A 16,821-nucleotide genomic window follows, 5' to 3' on the forward strand; every position below is an offset into this window, starting at 1 on the left:
TATCCCGTTCTTATATCTTAAATTAACCTATTTCTATTAATCTGAAAGTTGCCATGTGACTTGTGACTTACTGGTACTTTTACATCTCACTTCCTCTGTGTCTGGCTGGCGACTCCTGACTCAGCCCTTCCTCTTCCCAGAATTCTCCTCTCTCTTGTCCTGCCTATACTATACTTCCTGCCTGGCTACTGGCAAATCAGAATTTTATTTATCAGTCAATCAGAGCAACACATTCATAGCATACAGAAAGACATCCCCAGCATCTTTCTTCTTTCATTTCTTTCTTCATTGGCTTCTTCCTCTTTTTCCTTATAACTCTACTCTTTCTATTTTTCCTTCCTTCTCCCCTTCCCTTTTCTCTGCTATTAATTCATAAATGAATGAATTTTGATGAAAATAACTGAGTAGGTTAAATGTTCCTGGCAGTGTGCTTATACCTATAGATGAACAGAGAAAATAATGCAACTTCTACATAGGTTGTGATAGAGGAGCTAGCTATGCTCCATAGTCATAATACATTGAATGTCCTGTTGGAAGAGCCCTGTTTGAATTTTCATTGAGTAATTCATTTCACTGTATAATTGATAATTACACAAAGGTTCAGTAAAATGAATAGCCTCATGTTTCAATATGTATGAAATTAAGTTGGATATAAATATCATCATTTAAAGCCACAAATAAGTCATAATAACTTAAGGGAAATTGGAAATGTATATTTAACAGAGAGAGAGAGAGAGAGAGAGAGAGAGAGAGAGAGAGAGAGAGAGAGAGAGACTTCATTTGCTTGAAATACTGTATTGTAGCAGTTTGCCATCATAAAATTATATTTGTGAAGTTTTCTTCTTTTTCTACAAAGGTACAAAACAATTACCTATGAGTCCCATGGAAATTTTTTAGGGTAGATCTGTGAATTATAGAAATAATTATGACTAACCTTATTGACTCTGGCTCATAGAAAATAAAATATATCTGACTAACCTATTGCATTGAATCCTTGCAGAAGAAAAAGTTACAGACTCTGGGGTCAATGAGTAGAAGAATAAAAACATCAGTTCTACATTATTACTTACATGATTCCATGTGAACTTTGAAGAACTAATTGACTTGAGGTGAAACTCTGAGAGTCTGGTAATGGGAATAGGTGTGACAGACATCCTGGAAGAGATACGGTCTCAGCTCAGAGAATCGGAGTTGACCTTTGTGGTTTGGCAGTGTACTGTCCTTCTCAGTGGAGTAGATTGATTCCACAGGAGATACCTATGTAGCAGCAAATACAAAACTACTAAAGACTGGAGTCACCGAAACCCAGTTTAGTTTTCTTTCCCCTGTTGAGATACTGAGGTCTAACTTGCCCATACTAAGCCTTCTGGAGAGTCTGCAGTTTAAAAAGAGAATAAAACCAAATACAGACACAATGAACTTTCCACAGAGACAAGCACATTATATGGAGACACGCAATTATTAAGATTAATAGCATAACATAACTAGACTTTTTCAAAACTAATTTGCTAAATAGTTGAAACAATTTAGCAATATTTGGGGCCAACCTCACAATTTATGTCTCTGTTGTCAATTACCTTGATAATGTTTAACTGGTTACTACTTCCATGGGAGGCAGTCACTGGCCTGGGAGGAGGTGAATAAGGTGATAACATTTTCTAACTTGATCTTTTATAAGGGACAGATTACATTTCTTTTTATGCAAATTGGTCCTCTGAAAGCTTAGCATGTATCATGTAGTTAAGGTCTGAAAAAGGCCTAAGGAATTGAGAACACCTAATCAACCAATTATGATCTATAGCAATTACTTTTAAATGTAAATTCCTATCTAAGTGTCTCCAACTATAGATACTATTTCTGCTGTTAGCCCTTGTAATATGCAGTAATGAGATGAAATGTGCTGTGCATATTTTGCTTTCTGACAGGCATTATTTGATTTTCTCATTTCTCTCTTTCACCACTTTAGGGCATTCTCTTTCAAGATAGATGAAAATGTGCAGTGCCAAAGGGTTCAGGGAAAGAGTTGTAATATACAGAAAGGAAATCTAGGGCAGCCATCATTCATCATAAACACAAAGTGCCCTCTGTGGCTGGGTTTGCTCGATTCACAGAGAGCAAGGTTTATATATTTAAAAAAACAAAAACCAAAAAACTCTACCCTCTTCTGAGAAAGAGGAACTGAAATCAGTTGCCTTTTCTAGAGTGTACATTTTAGTTAGCACCAGTTTTGCTTTGATATAGCCCAAAGGTATCTGAGGGAATCACAACTGGGCCATTACCTTAATCAGACTGGCCTGTGGCCAGGTCTATAGGATATTTTCTTGATTGCTGATTCAAAAGGGAGCATCCTGTCCACTGTGTGAAGTGCTATCCCAAGCAAGTTTGCCTGGGCTCTAAAAGAAAGTTGATTGAGCAGCCAGTAATCGAAGTTCTCTACTTCAGGTCCTACTTAGCTCCTATATTAATGCCTCTCACTGATGGACTGTAACCTAGAAGTGTAATACAAATAATCTCTTTGTCCCAAAGTTGCTTTTGGGGCATGGTGTTTATAACAACAGAAAATTGTCTAGAGCAGTACCTCAGAGGACTTTTCTGATAGACCCATTGTTTGAGGTATTGTATAGCAGCAGACTATTGAAACCAATATAACTTGGTTGAAGAACCTTTAAGGAAATGGCATGCTCAACCTAATCTAAGTGTGACTGAAGTAGACATAAGGATTTATTTTCAGTGCAGTATTTGATTCACCTAAAGGTCATATATTGGATTGTTATCTCCCAAAGTGGTGGTGTAAGAATTGAGATCTTCTTAGGAGGAAATTAAGCCTTAAGGATCAGCTCTCAAAGATGGCATGAGTGCCCTTATGCAAGAGGCCTGGAATCCCATTCAATACCATCATATGAAGTCACAGTAAGAAGTCATCAGTCTGATACTAGAAAGAGGGACTCAATAGAATTTGGCCACATTTCAACTCTGATTCTAGACCTTCCATCCTCCAGAACCATGAGAAATTAATATCTTTTGTTTTATAGTTGTTTTGTAATAGCAGTTGAAAGACACTGACATGAGTAATGTATAATTTCACACCAGCCTGAGTAATGTGTAATTTCACACCAGTTCCTCTAGATCATAGGAGGAAACTTCCTACAGTGAGAAGTCATAGACATTCACTCCACCATTATTCCAAAAGTTTCCTTCCTAGGAACAGTTGTTTGCCTAGGAGGGTGGAAATATGTGGTAACTGTGTTGTCAAATAGACCAGATGGATAGTAGAAATGGAAGAAAACCTGATAAAACAAGTTTTATTATGAGTGGAGAGAGTTGGGTGGTGGCACATCCCTTTAATTCCAGCACTCTGGAGGAAGAGGCAAGTAGATCTCTGAATTCGAGGCAAGCCTGGTCTACAGAGAGAATTCCAGGACAGCCAAGGCTGCAAAGAGATCCCTCTCTTAAAAGAACAAACAAAACAAACAAAAAGAGTGGAGAGAAAAAGATAAGGAGGAATTAAAAGTGGAATTACAAAGGACAGAGAAGGGATTTTTCAATAATATGAAGATGGAGAAGTGATAAAGCACGTGCAGTGTGCAAATGAATTTTAGGTTTCTAGAGAAGCAGGATTTTCTGTAGCATAAATAATCTTTTTATGGCATTATACTTTTGTTAAATATTTATTCATTTCAATTATTGTTGGTTTCTGAGCTGCTTCATTAACTGCACCAAGACTCCCAGATTGAACAAAGAGAATGATCACTTTTAAGGGGACATGCAGTGATTTTGCTATAGCTTAATTGAACACAGTGGTCTGAACACAGATCTTATTGTTTTCCTCCTAAGTTCAATAAAGTTTTATTAAGGCGGCGATGTTCATTCCCTTACTGTGGCCTACTGCGGGCTTTATTCTATACCAACCAATGCCGTAACTGCAGCAGTTGATGCTTCACCTGCTGTGATACTGCGGTATAGCCAGTGGGGGAAATCAGATACATCTGCGTTATAAGATATTGTCCTCAGAGACAGTCTGCTGTCATCCTCATGAGATCACCTTTGCCTACATTTGAGCACCTGTCATGATGAAGTTTGTGGACTTTTGACATTCCTTCAGAGAAGAAATTGGGGAGGGTCATTGGACCACTCTCCTATATTCCAGCCACTCCTTCCAGCCATCTTCATGTAACACTGTACTTATTGCACACAGCCTTAGGTTTTAGGGAAGGTGCTTGAATATATATACTAGGGAAGGATGCAATCTATGGGTATATGGGATGGGGAATCCAGCATCCTTGCTGGTTGAAGATTTTCTAGTGCATCTGCTTTCAAATCTTCTACACTTCTGTCAGTATCCTCCTCACTTATGTTCTATAATGATGTCCAATAAACTTAATGGTTTCCTAGGGTCAAATGTAGGTGGAAATATAATTTATTATTATTTTTTTTGGTTAGGACCTTGGGAGGAAGGGGTAAATGTTGTTTAAATCTCTTCTAGGAAAGAAAATTTAACAAGCCTGATGAATAAGATCTCAGATTTTTTTTCAGAAGAAAAGTATAACTCCCATCAGTTATAATCTTCATTTTTTTTATTTATACATAGCCTTTCTCTCTTTCTGGAGCTTGCCTTGGTATTTTTATATTTATTGTATGTGCAGAAATCAAGGATAGATAAACATGTCCTTTTATAACACAGGAAGCTCACATCACTCACTTTTACTAAGGCAAGAGGATATTATAATAATAATAAATTCCAAAAATATGATTACCAGAGTTGATGCATTTAAATGTAATGATCAAACAAGTTATTTTAATAAAAATGTATAGTACATAATGACTATGAATCACATAATATCATATTCCTAAAAAGTTATTAATGTGTTACAGTGGCATAGACAGACAGCAGAACATGAAAACAGATTTCCAATGCAGGAACTATTTGAATTGGACATTTGAGACTCTTTACAACTTAGAGATAATATTAGAAATGTAAATAGAATCTCATATACATGAGATTCATGATGAATGGCTTTCCTCTGACCTGTTACTTGGGGACAAGTCAGTCTCCTGGTATCAAAACACAGTATAAGGCCCCAAAGAAACTAGATTTACTAAGATAACTCAAAGCCAAAGGTACAACCAAATTATATGTAGTATACAAAAATAGGTCCAAAATCTCAAGGAAATATTCATGGATGTCTTCAATATATAGGTTGAGAAGCTTGGTAGAAAATCCAGATAGGTGGGGAGATTTGTTTCCTTAGGTACATTCCTCATGGGTGCTATGGATGACTCTTGAGACAAATAGATACTGCTGGATGGCCAAACTGATATAAATTCTTCTAGAATTGGAGTGTAAATAAGTGGTTGGTAGGGGATCAGTCCGATCAGAAACCTCTATATAGGTTTATTTATTAAACACAAAGTGAGATGCTGTGACTGATTTTTGGAGACTATAACCTAGCAGTTTGGCATACTAAGAAAATTGAGAAGGACCTGGTTGATATTCTAGTTCAGAACTAACTTATAATGCATTTACAATTTGTACTTGATCAAATAGTTCTTCGTTAATAAAATGGAGATGTTCACATTTTGCTATATTCCATGAGGTGGGTCCTGGAACTCTGTACGGGAGTGGCAAAACAATGAAGAGAGGACAGACTCATGTACAGTGAGGCTGGAAAAAGATGGGGTCCTCAGACCTCAAACCTCTGTAATGCAGAGTCTCAGTTTAATTATTAAGTAAAGCACATGGGTGGGATTAGGTAGTCTCTCTAGGAGGTCTCCTTTGGGAGTAATCTCAGGCTGTAAACATCTGGGAGGAGGAAGCTGCAGTTGCTGGTCTTTTTTAACACTACTGAATAGTTCACAGACACTCAGACTCCTCAGGAAAGCTTTGCCATTTCTCTTGAGTCTGGTTCATATGGTGATGGTTTTGCCAATTTTCTAGGGGCCAATTGGTCGCAGAATCTTGACAAGCTGTGCCCATATCAAAATACACATTCACTCAGGACTTCATACACTCAGGGCCTCTTCTCCTCCCTACAACTTTCCTTCCTACTTAATATGGTTTTGTCAAAATTGAATTGGATTTATGTGTGTCAATTAACTTTCCTCTGATTGTGATCAAACTACTTGAGGGTAACAAGAAAGAAAAGTTTATCTGGCTCTGATTTCAGAGGTCTTGGACCTACTTGCCTAGGACCAATATAATGGAAGTGGGAGTATACGTGGGAGAAGACTGTTCACTTCATGGTAGTCAGGAAGTAGAAAGAGTGCTATAGAACAGACATAGAACTTTCAGAGGCATGCTTATCCTGAGTGACTCTCTTCCTACAGTTAGGTCCTATCTTGCAAGGTTCCACAAATTGTAAAATTAGTGTCCTCAGGAGCTGGAGAAATGGCCTAGCAGTTAAGAGTATTGGCTACTTTGAGTTCAGATCTCAGCACCCACACGATAGCTAATAACCACCTATACTCCAGTCTCCAGTAGGAAAAGGTCTCATGCCCTATTTATTTTGACTTCAATGGGAACTTCACACATGGTGTACAGACATACATGCAGACATACACTCATATACAGATAATACAAATAATTTGCTCTTAAGAACTAAAATAGTGCCACAGTTTGAAAAAAAAATTTCACACATAATCCTGTGAGGGAAGTGTATGATTCGAACAATAGCCTTGTATATGGCACAAAATAAACTCTGTAATGTCAATAATGACATAAATATTTCATTTTAGTCTTAAAATTTTAAAATATGGAGCTTATCTAAGACAAAGGTAGTTATTACAGTAATGGGTTACAACTTGGTAGAAATTTGAAATTTAATGTTTGTTGAATGACAAATTCCTTCACAGATATCTGGCATATTCAGAAATTCTGCTCATGTAAAGGATTATGCTTAATTCTTTATAAGTATTTATTGCCATTTTTTGTTATATTGTTTTACTGTACAGTATTTACCTTCACAGAAATCTCATCTGTGTCTTTCCGTTAGATTATGAAAAGCTCAAGAATTTAAAATAGTTCAATTTTCCTCAACAATGAAGAAGATCTTACAATGGCGTTGCTTATAGTGGTCTGTAAAAGCATCTAATTTGAGGCAATATATCATTTGTTCATGTTTTAATGATTCTATTATGATAATATCATCATTATACAGGTACACAAGGTCAGTGGGGCCTGCTCACATCTGAAGAGCACAACACAGTCATAAGCTTTGCAGTAAAGGTAAGTTCCTGCCCGTGGAGAGCTCTGTTGATAAGTCAAATCTCTTCCTTTGCCTCTTCCAGCTCCATGCAGCTTAGAGCTAGAAAGCTAGAATCTCCCAGGACCAAGTTGGAAGCAATGGGGAGATGCCTTGCCCTAATGAAGCCTACAGGGTCCTTGAAAAGAAATGCAGGGCTGCCTTTTCTCCCTTTCTTTAGACAGCAAAACCAGAGTAGTGGGAAATGCCAAAGATACAGCATTGCAGAAAATCAGGGTATTTGGGGTTTTCAGTAACCCATGAAGCCAGCATTTGCATGGGACTTCTTGTCTTAAAATGTCTACTACTTACATGGAGTCAACAGTCCCCCAAAGTGCATGGACTCCCAGTGGTTTTATGACAGAAAACACAGGTGTGAATGAACCCTAGAGGTGTTAACTTGTATTTTAATGATAAGAAATTTGGCCAATGTTTTAAGGGACTGAACAGCAGTTCTAACTGTATTAGGAGAGACTTCTAAAAAAATAAAATAAAACTGTAGCTAACTACAGAAATAGGAAGAAACAGAAAGCAGGAGATGGGGTAGGTGATATATAAAATACCTTAGTAAATTGGACAATAAGATGTACTTGGACCTGGTAGGAAACTAATTTTAAAGATGAGAAGAGACCATTGTTTTTCTGCCTTCACATAGCTGGTTGTTTGCTGTAGATTTATCTCCTAGGTGATTCTTTTCCTATGCTTAGCAGCATCATTGGCTCCTCCATATAATATTCCAGTAACACTGAAGACAACAATCTAGGACAACCAAAAATATCTTAAGACACTGTCACACTTTCCTGAGGGGAGGGAAAAATTACTTGAGATGTTGAAGATGTCTAAAATATTAAAGGAAGGCCCTTTTTCAAACCAACCACATCTGAGAACCTGAGACTAACCTAGGTAAGTGTTCAAATATTTAATTAAGCCACTTATATTTCTGAGATCTGGTATCTATTGTACAAGAGGGTTAATTTATGTCTCATATTTTTGACAAATTATATAAGGCAATAATTCATGGCAAGCCTCCTGTCTTATATAGCCTGGTGTTTCTCTCATCCCTCCCTCTCTTCTTTCATATCAATCATTTTACTTATTTTGAGTTGTCATATTTAAACATTCTCTTTGTTTGCTTGAGAATCTTTGCCCTGAAGTGTTTACCCACTGATTCCTGTCATGACTTCTTGTAGAGCTTAAAATGTTTACTCATATTCAAAATACAGTGAGAAGGATATGTTCCATGTTTTTAGCACAAGGTGACCACAGTTAACTACAACTTATTATATATTTAGCAGAAAACTAGAAGAGAAGAGCCTGATGGATTCCAAACACACGTGATGTTTGAGAAAATAGAAAGGCTAATTATGCCAAATTAATCAATAAATATGATATACATGGCTTGAATTATCATACTCTATGCATAAATATGAACAATTATATAAAAGAGATGTGCCTCAAATTCCTACCAAAAATACAGCAACTAGGAAATTATAAAAAAAAATCCTCTTCTACGTTCACTTGATTCTTATTTTTATGTTATGGTTCTAAAAATCTTCAGCTGCCAAAATTTAATATTCTATTTCTTATTTAGTAATTGCATAGATCATTCTCTTTCTTCATTTCCTGAGGAAAGAGTATGCATCTAACTCTATTCAAATTAATAACATTACTAGTAGCAACAGTGAACACATACTTTATTAATTAAGAAGACCCCTTTACACATAGGAATTCTTTTCTGGAAATGTTTTTAGAAACATGTGCTCCTTGTCCTCATTTTATGCTTTGTCAGTTAGCAAGCTGAGCATAGCTGAAAAGATTATGATGTTATTCCACAAGGTTTACCTAAAGTAGCTGAGGTCAGTTATGTAAGCAGGCCCACAGAACACTGAATGTAAGCCTGTAAGCCACCTGATTGTCTTGTCCTGTCTGGTCAGAACCTTGAGGGAGTGGGTGTGAGAAGAGCTGGATCTGGCATCATAAGATCTGAAACAAGAGCTTCTTTGCTGGAAACCTCAGTGTTTGAGAAAAACCTTCACAAGCAGTTAGCACAGGTCTTTCAGAATAGTGAGAGAGAGGTACCTGAAGTAAACATAGATTTATGTTTTTCTAGATTGCTAAAAATTCTTTTGGGGAATGATTTTGTTCTCTCTTCATCTTTGGCAGGGGGTATTTTGGTTATTAGTTTGTTTTTAATGAAGCATCAAGGCAGTTTCTCGTGGGTTCATGGATAAAGTGATTTTGTTTGATTGGCCACTTGAATTTGGCATATAAGTTACCGTGATGATCTGTACATGATAACTGTCCTCCACAAAGCATGGGAAGCAACAGTTTCTTTAAATTCCAGCTTCCTCATATATGTAGACCCCTCTGCCCAGATGGAAATCATCACTTCTGTTGTTTTACCTTTTTCTTTTTTTTTTTCATTTTTCTTTATTAAGAAATTTTCTACTCACTCCACATACCATCCGCAGTTTTCCCCTCCTCCATCCTCCCACCCTCCAGCCCTCTTTTCCAAGCCACCTGGCATCCCCACATCCCCCAAATCGAGGTCTCCCATGGGGAGTCAGCAGAGCCTAGCACACTGAGCCTAGGCAAGTCCAAGCCTTTTCCCACTGCACCAAGGCTGGGCAAGGCATCACACCACAGGCACCAGATTCCCAGAAGCCTGCCCATAGACCAGGGACAGATCCCGATACCCCTGCCTGGGTGCCCCCCAAACAGTTCGAGCCAAACAACCTTCTTCTGTATCCAGAGGGCCTAGTTCAGTCCCATGGGGGTTCCACAGCCATCAGTCCACAGTTCATGGGCTTCCACTAGTGTGGCCAGTCATCTCTGCACGTCCTCCCATCATGATCTCGACGTCCCTCGCCTGCAGAATCTCTCCTCTCTCGCCTGCAGTATCTCTCCTCTCTCTCATCGATTAGATTCCCGGAGCTCAGATTGGTGTCTGGCCATGGATCTCTGCATCTGCCTCCATCAGTCCCTGGACAAAGGCTCTATGATGACAGCTAGGTTATTTGCTAGGCCGGTCACCAGAGTAGACCAGTTCAGGCACCCCTGGACCACTGCCAGCAGACCAAGGTGGGGTCATGCTTGTGGATTCCTGAGAGCCTCCCCAGGAAATTTGTAGGCAAATGGATGGAACTAGAAAATATCATCTTGAGTGAGGTAACCCCAGACTCAGAAGGACAAACATAGTATGTACTCACTCATAAGTGGATACTAGATGTGAGGGAAGGGATGGCCAGACTGCAACCCACAACTCCAGAAAGGCTAGCTAACAGGGAAAGTCCCTAGGAGGGACACATGTATGACCCTGCGAAGGAGAAGTGGATGAGATCTACATGAGTGGACTGGGGGTGGGGGGTGGCAGAGGGCAAGGAGTGGAGGTTGAGAACATAGGGGAATGGGAGGGTCAAGCTGAAACAGGGACAGAGTGGGAGGGCAGGGAGGAAGATACCATGATAGTTTTACCTTTTTCTAAATCATATTTCTTTACTTAGTGCGTGTGTGCCAGCACACTAACTTGTGCACATGCCACTGTGCTAGTACGTAGGTCAGAGGAGATCTTGTAGGAGTTATTTCTGTTCCTCTACCATGTGGGTTGCAGGGATCATAGTCAGGTGATTGGACTTGGCATCAAATGCCTTTACCCACTGAGACCTTGCTTTTATTTCCTAAATCTTCAGAGCAGTTCTCCTGAATCCTTTCCAAAGCTGCATTTTCTTTTTATAGTTTTGAACCAATTCAAATGGCATACTTACATAAAATATTTATTTTGTTTTAGCTGCATATGTGTATATGCCTGAATGTATATATGACCATCAAATGCATTCAGGAGCTCTTGGAGTTCAGAAAAAAGCTTCAGATCCCTTGGAACTGAGTTACAGATGGTTGTGAGCTGCTATGTGGGTGCTGGGAAACAACCCAGTGTAGCTAGAGTTTTCCTGCCTGGCCCACAGTCAGGATAAATCTCTGTCACCCGCCAGTCCCACAGCCACTCAGACCCAACCAAGTAAACACAGAGACTTATATTGCTTACAAACTGTTTGGCCTAATGGCTCAGGCTTCTTGCTAACTTTTCTTATATCTTAAATTAATCCATTTCAATAAATCTATACCCTGCCACATGGCTTGTGGCTTACTGGCATCTTCACATGCTGTTTGTCATGGCGGTGGCTGGCAGTCTCTCCCTCAGCCTTCTACTTCCTAGAATTCTCCTCTCTCCTTGTCCTGCCTATACTTCCTACCTGGCCACTGGCCAATCAGTATTTTATTTATACAGAACGATATCCACAGCAACCCAGATCCTCTGGAAGAGTAGTCAATATTATTAATTACTGAGCCTTCTCTCTAGGTCCCAGTATAAAGTATATTTTTAATGAAATAATGGAACAGTGAAATGAAAAATTGATACATGAAATTGAAACTCACACTTTTTGTCATGTCAACAGACATGTAACACTGTCATATTGCTGGTTAAATTTTACATGTATGGTTTCTTTAACTTGTCAAGAAGCAGTGGTGTTTGATAACTCATGGAGAGTGCTTTTTTCAGAGACTAACATGTGACTGCCTTTTTGTAAAGTAGATTATAAAAATAGCTTGATATTAATATTTATTGATTTCTATGTCTTGTTAAAGAGGAAATGAAGCAAATAGCAGGAGAATAAAAGGAACAAAAAAGAAGAAGAGGAAAAGCAGGTTCTCACTTTCAGGAAAGGAATGCCCAGAGAGTTCAATGGAGAACTAGCAATCCTGGCCACTAATGCTGCTCTCAGCCTTTGTCAGAGCAGCATCTGTTGACAATGAGTAATGGTTAATGTAGAGACTCATAGTTCATTAGAATGCTGAGAATAAAGTGCTCAGCCCTCGCCAGGACATCCATATCCCCCTCTTCATGGCTTAGCAAACAGCACAGATGAAGGGTATACAGACTGTAAGAACCGAGGGATAGGGAGAAGTGCTGTGAAGAGCTGCCTTCTAGACATGCCATGCTCTTCGCACTAGTGAACTTACTGCAGCTGTGGTTGTGTGCACAGGCTGGCGTGGAGTGGAGCTCACCAGGCCGCACAGTTCTTTCCCAAGGAGTTAGTGGTAGTTAACAGCCACTGTAGGGGAAGGATAATTCTCTTCAGTGGCATAGCCACCAGCAAATTGCCCATGCTTTAGTTAATAATCCCCACCTGGGTTCAAGCTAGAAACCCTGACTAGACTCAGTGGGCCGCAAACTATTAAACATCTCCAGTGGCAGGAAGGTATGGAATCAGGACAGAGACTTGTTGGGAATAAGAAGGGGCTAAGTGAGAGTGCAGGGAGAGCAAACAAGGATAATGTGGAGTAAAAAATGTCCAAAATAGATTACACACATCTTTTGAAATTGTCAAGAAATATTTTAATCATAGCACAAAATTAAGAGTAGTGGCTGCAACAAGTCTGCCACTCTCCTTCACTGTCATTAAAATCATTTACATTTCATTTGCATCTTCTCTGTTTCTGCTTTCCCTTAAGTTTGTTCCTTCTTGCTTTTACTCTAATTTTTTTCCCTTGTTGGGTTGTTTTCTTTTATACTATTACTCTTATTTTTCACTTTGTTTCTCCTCTCCCCACCCACCCTCCCTTTTTTTCACTGTAACTAAGAAATCCTTTGGATACAGAAAAAACATGAGGGAACACAGAAGCAAGCCCCCTTGTACCTGTAGATTATTATCACGATTTCTTGAACTGCGTAGAGTGTGCATTCGTATTTGAATGTGACAAGAATGAGGCTTCTTTTTTGATAGGATTTTCACAGCTTTTGAGAAAGAAAATTATTTTCATATTGATGTTCTTCATTTTCCTTTTGAGACAGAAATTGGCTATAAACCCTGAATGTTCTCAAACTTTCTGTGTGTCTCCAGTTGTTCTCCAGTTAACAGTCATCTCCCTGCCTCAGCCTCTTGATTGCTGAGATTATAGGCATGAACCGCCGTGGTATTCTTTTTAAATTCTTTCTTCATTCCCCAGAGACCTGCTATTCAGAGTTGGATTATAACCTTCCTGGCTAAGGCTAATGCTTTATTTTCCTATATATATATATATATATATATATATATATATATATATATATATATAATTCATAACAGATAACATGTGGAATGCAATAATATACAATTTTCTACTGTAAGAGTCCATAAAATATAGGTATAGCACCCAGATTGTCATGCACAGACTTTTTTTTAAAAGCATTTTTTCTCTCAAATCTTCTGTTGTGTGGACAGGCCACAGTAGGGTTAGCCCTCCCTCTTACATAAATCATAACACACTCCCACTATGATTCGCTATTGCAAATGTTGTTATAAGAAATATCTTTATGTATGTCTCCTTATCTATATTCAGACACTTTTGTGACACAGAAAGCAAAAGGTGAAAATAGATTTTTCCAAGATGTTCACTACAGAGTTAATTTTGTATTAGCCCACCACATAATTATTGTTCCTACAATTTATCCTTAAATGGTGGCTAATCTGGTGAGGGAAATGTTAACTTTTAAAAATTTGTATTTCTTTGATTATTGCTGAGATGAATGTTCTTTGTGTACTCATTATCTAAATGGATTGCTTCATCTTGGAAATGCTTACTCAGTATTTGCTTGCTTTCTGGTGGATGATTAGTCTTTTTAAATGAATCTCAAGTTCAGTGAGCTTGATAGGCATGGATTACACTTTTTGAATGGGTCTTCACTGTCTTTTCTGAAGCTGCTGCTTGTTTGAGGTTTGGCAAATGATGTCCTCTTTACACACATGTGCACACTATTATACTGGGACACGTGAACAGAACACTACATACAGATTCACATAGTCACACAGCGAAACTTGTTAACTTTTCATTTTCATGTGGGACTGGGGATCTAATGCTTTCTTCTGGCCTCTGAAGGCATCAAACACCCATGTGGTACACATACAAACATTCATATCCACACAATCTTAAAAAAAAAATTAGGAAGAAGATACTTGTTAAATCACATTTTTTATGTTTTTTTTGTAGATTTAATTTTTTTTAAATAAGATGTTTGTATGTCCCTTCAAATACTTGAGTGATTTTCCTTTCATTCACAGTGCTAGCTGTTTCCTGATAGTCCTAGGCTTGACTGTCTTTTGCAAACTAAATCTCATGAAAATGCTTTAGCTTTCTAATAAGTTAATATTGATGCAATTTCTCCTTGCTTTTTGAATAGTAGATAAGAATAGCTTAGATGGAATCCTTTCATGAGTAAGTGAATAAATGAATAAAACTGCATTCATTACCTTCTCACCAAGTACCAGGGACTTCAATATAACTTTCCAAGATTGATTTCTATAGCAATCCCTGAAATTCCCATCACAGCTCCCCTTGCTTGAGGCGTTATTTCTAGCCTGATTTCCCATCAACTGGAGGTTACTTTTTCCCTTTTTGTTTCTTTCAAAAAAGCAAAACTGTGAATAAGAAAGCATAAAATGCAGTAGATTCCATTGAAAATAAAGTGAGAAAAGACAGACATACTTTTACTTACCGTAGGGGAGGAAAATCTTTGACAGTTGTGATAATTCACAGCACTTAAAAATCCAACTTCAAAAGAAACTCATTTCCTCCAATTATCCAAAACTATGTATTTCAGTGGCTGGTTTAAAAAATACAGCATGACACACAAATTGTTCTAATCCTTAGAATTAGCTTAATAGAGAGAAATTTGTGATGAACCAATAAACCAGTAAGAAATTTCCTCAGTAAATTCCTATGACATAATCTTTGAAGAAATGGTCATTGTCTCCTTGCTTCTAGGACATGGTCAATGTGATATATTGCTGAGGTTTCCTACATGCGAGATTAGTATGTCCTATTGTTTGTTCCATTCTCCCCTGGAAAAACTGGGCTCACTTATCTTAAGCCCTTTTATCATGCCAACCCATGTGCTTGTGATGTTGGTCTTCTGCTACTAGCTGATTTGGATTTCAAGAATCCTATTTTATTATTGTTTAGGAACTGAATACATCCCTATAGTTGCAGAATCCTGCAGAGAAAGGTTTTCTTTAGTTAAGGAGATTTCAGAGAAATTAGCAGTCTAGGACTTGGCAATCCTGTCTCTCTTGGATAAGAAAGATATGTTAGTCTTTCCTCGGGCAACCCTAAGATACTTCTCTTTTGAAATAAAGCACATTTCTGCTGGATAATTTTCAGTGTGCAAGCAGTTAACCCAGGTTGTTGTTTGCTTTCTAAATCATTATCAAGACTCAGTCTTTTTTTCCAAGTGCTTATTCACTTCTTTCCTGTTAAAGAATAAGATCTGCTTTGTTCTCTCTCCTTCTAACTTAATTATCTATCTGTATAAGATTCTGTTGCTTTTGTTTGTTTTTGTGGAATATAGTATTGTCCATTAACAATAGAAGCAGAATTTTGCTCATTTGTTTATAAGGTTATGGTGTATTCAGATTTGAAAGTATGATTTGAATGATTTTGTTAAATGTATATTGTATAAACAATTGGCAGGTAACCAGTATCCTCAACCTCATCTAATTGTAATTTTTGCTTCTTAATTATGTTTTAAGATCATTCTTTGAATTCCATATATTTGTATAACTTGGGATAAAATATATTTCTCTTCAAATTTTATTTTAAGTCCTGTGCATTTTCACAAACTTCAAAGAATTTTTTTCCACCATGATTAATACAAGAGGTGTCTCTTTTCTAATTTGTTTTCAATTGAATCTATACATTTGTACTTTTTTTCTCCTCAGAAAGCAACTTTGTGAAAAGAAGCCTATGAATTTGAGTATGATCCACCCAGGCCTGAATTAATTTCTGTTTTCAACACTAGTTCCTTTATTGACTCTTGGCATAGTTTCTTTATATTTGAGAGTGAAAATGAAGATACATACCAGATAGGAATGTAAATGTTGTGTATGTAATTAGCAATTGATAGACTTTAATCCCTAATTTTCTTTACTACTTGAAAGATGGACAAAAGTCATTTTTCAGGAATCAGTTCTCTTCTTCCATCATGTATGATATCTAGGGATATTGAATAGGTATTTTTTCCTAGCCTTAGCAGGAAGTGCCTTTACCTACTGAACTGTCTGGCTGGACCTGAGATAATGTCTCTTAAAAAGATTGGATAAATGAGGTCTTCATTTACCATGGTCTCCTATTCCTTGTTCTCCCTCTCTGTTGTTGATTCAGCTGGGATCTCCCACTCCCCCAAGCTCTCTTTCCCTCGATCCTCGCCCTTCACTACCCCCACTCATGTCCAGGCTGTTCACGTAGATCTCTTCCATTTCTCTGTCATTGGGCGATCCCCAGAAGCAAAATGCTAGAGAGGCCCACAGAAATCCACAAACATACCCCCACAACAGACTGCTGGCAATGGTTGAGATACAGCCCGAACTGACCTACTCTGGTGATGGGATGGCCAAACACCCTAATTGTCGTGCTAGAAACCCCATCCAACTACTGAGGGATCTGGGTGCAGAGATCCATGGCTAGGCCCCGGGTGGATCTCTGGGAGTCCAATTAGCGAGAATGAGGAGGGTTTATATGAGCAAGAATTGTTGAGACCAAGGTTGGATAA

The 16,821-nt window shown here is 38.1% G+C and overlaps 1 long non-coding RNA gene across 1 annotated transcript in view; it reads left to right on the plus strand.

Annotated features, from left to right (window-relative positions):
• The window catches only part of LOC131906040 (uncharacterized), a 71,267-nt gene that overhangs the window by 13,940 nt on the left and 40,506 nt on the right, over positions 1-16,821 (plus strand). The window contains exon 2 of the long non-coding RNA XR_009378110.1: positions 7,155-7,222. This is a non-coding gene — a long non-coding RNA (uncharacterized LOC131906040). The remainder of the gene's footprint in view (positions 1-7,154; positions 7,223-16,821) is intronic.

Source organism: Peromyscus eremicus, chromosome 3 (assembly GCF_949786415.1).
Source record: "Peromyscus eremicus chromosome 3, PerEre_H2_v1, whole genome shotgun sequence".
In the NCBI taxonomy this organism is placed as follows: Eukaryota; Metazoa; Chordata; class Mammalia; order Rodentia; family Cricetidae; genus Peromyscus; species Peromyscus eremicus.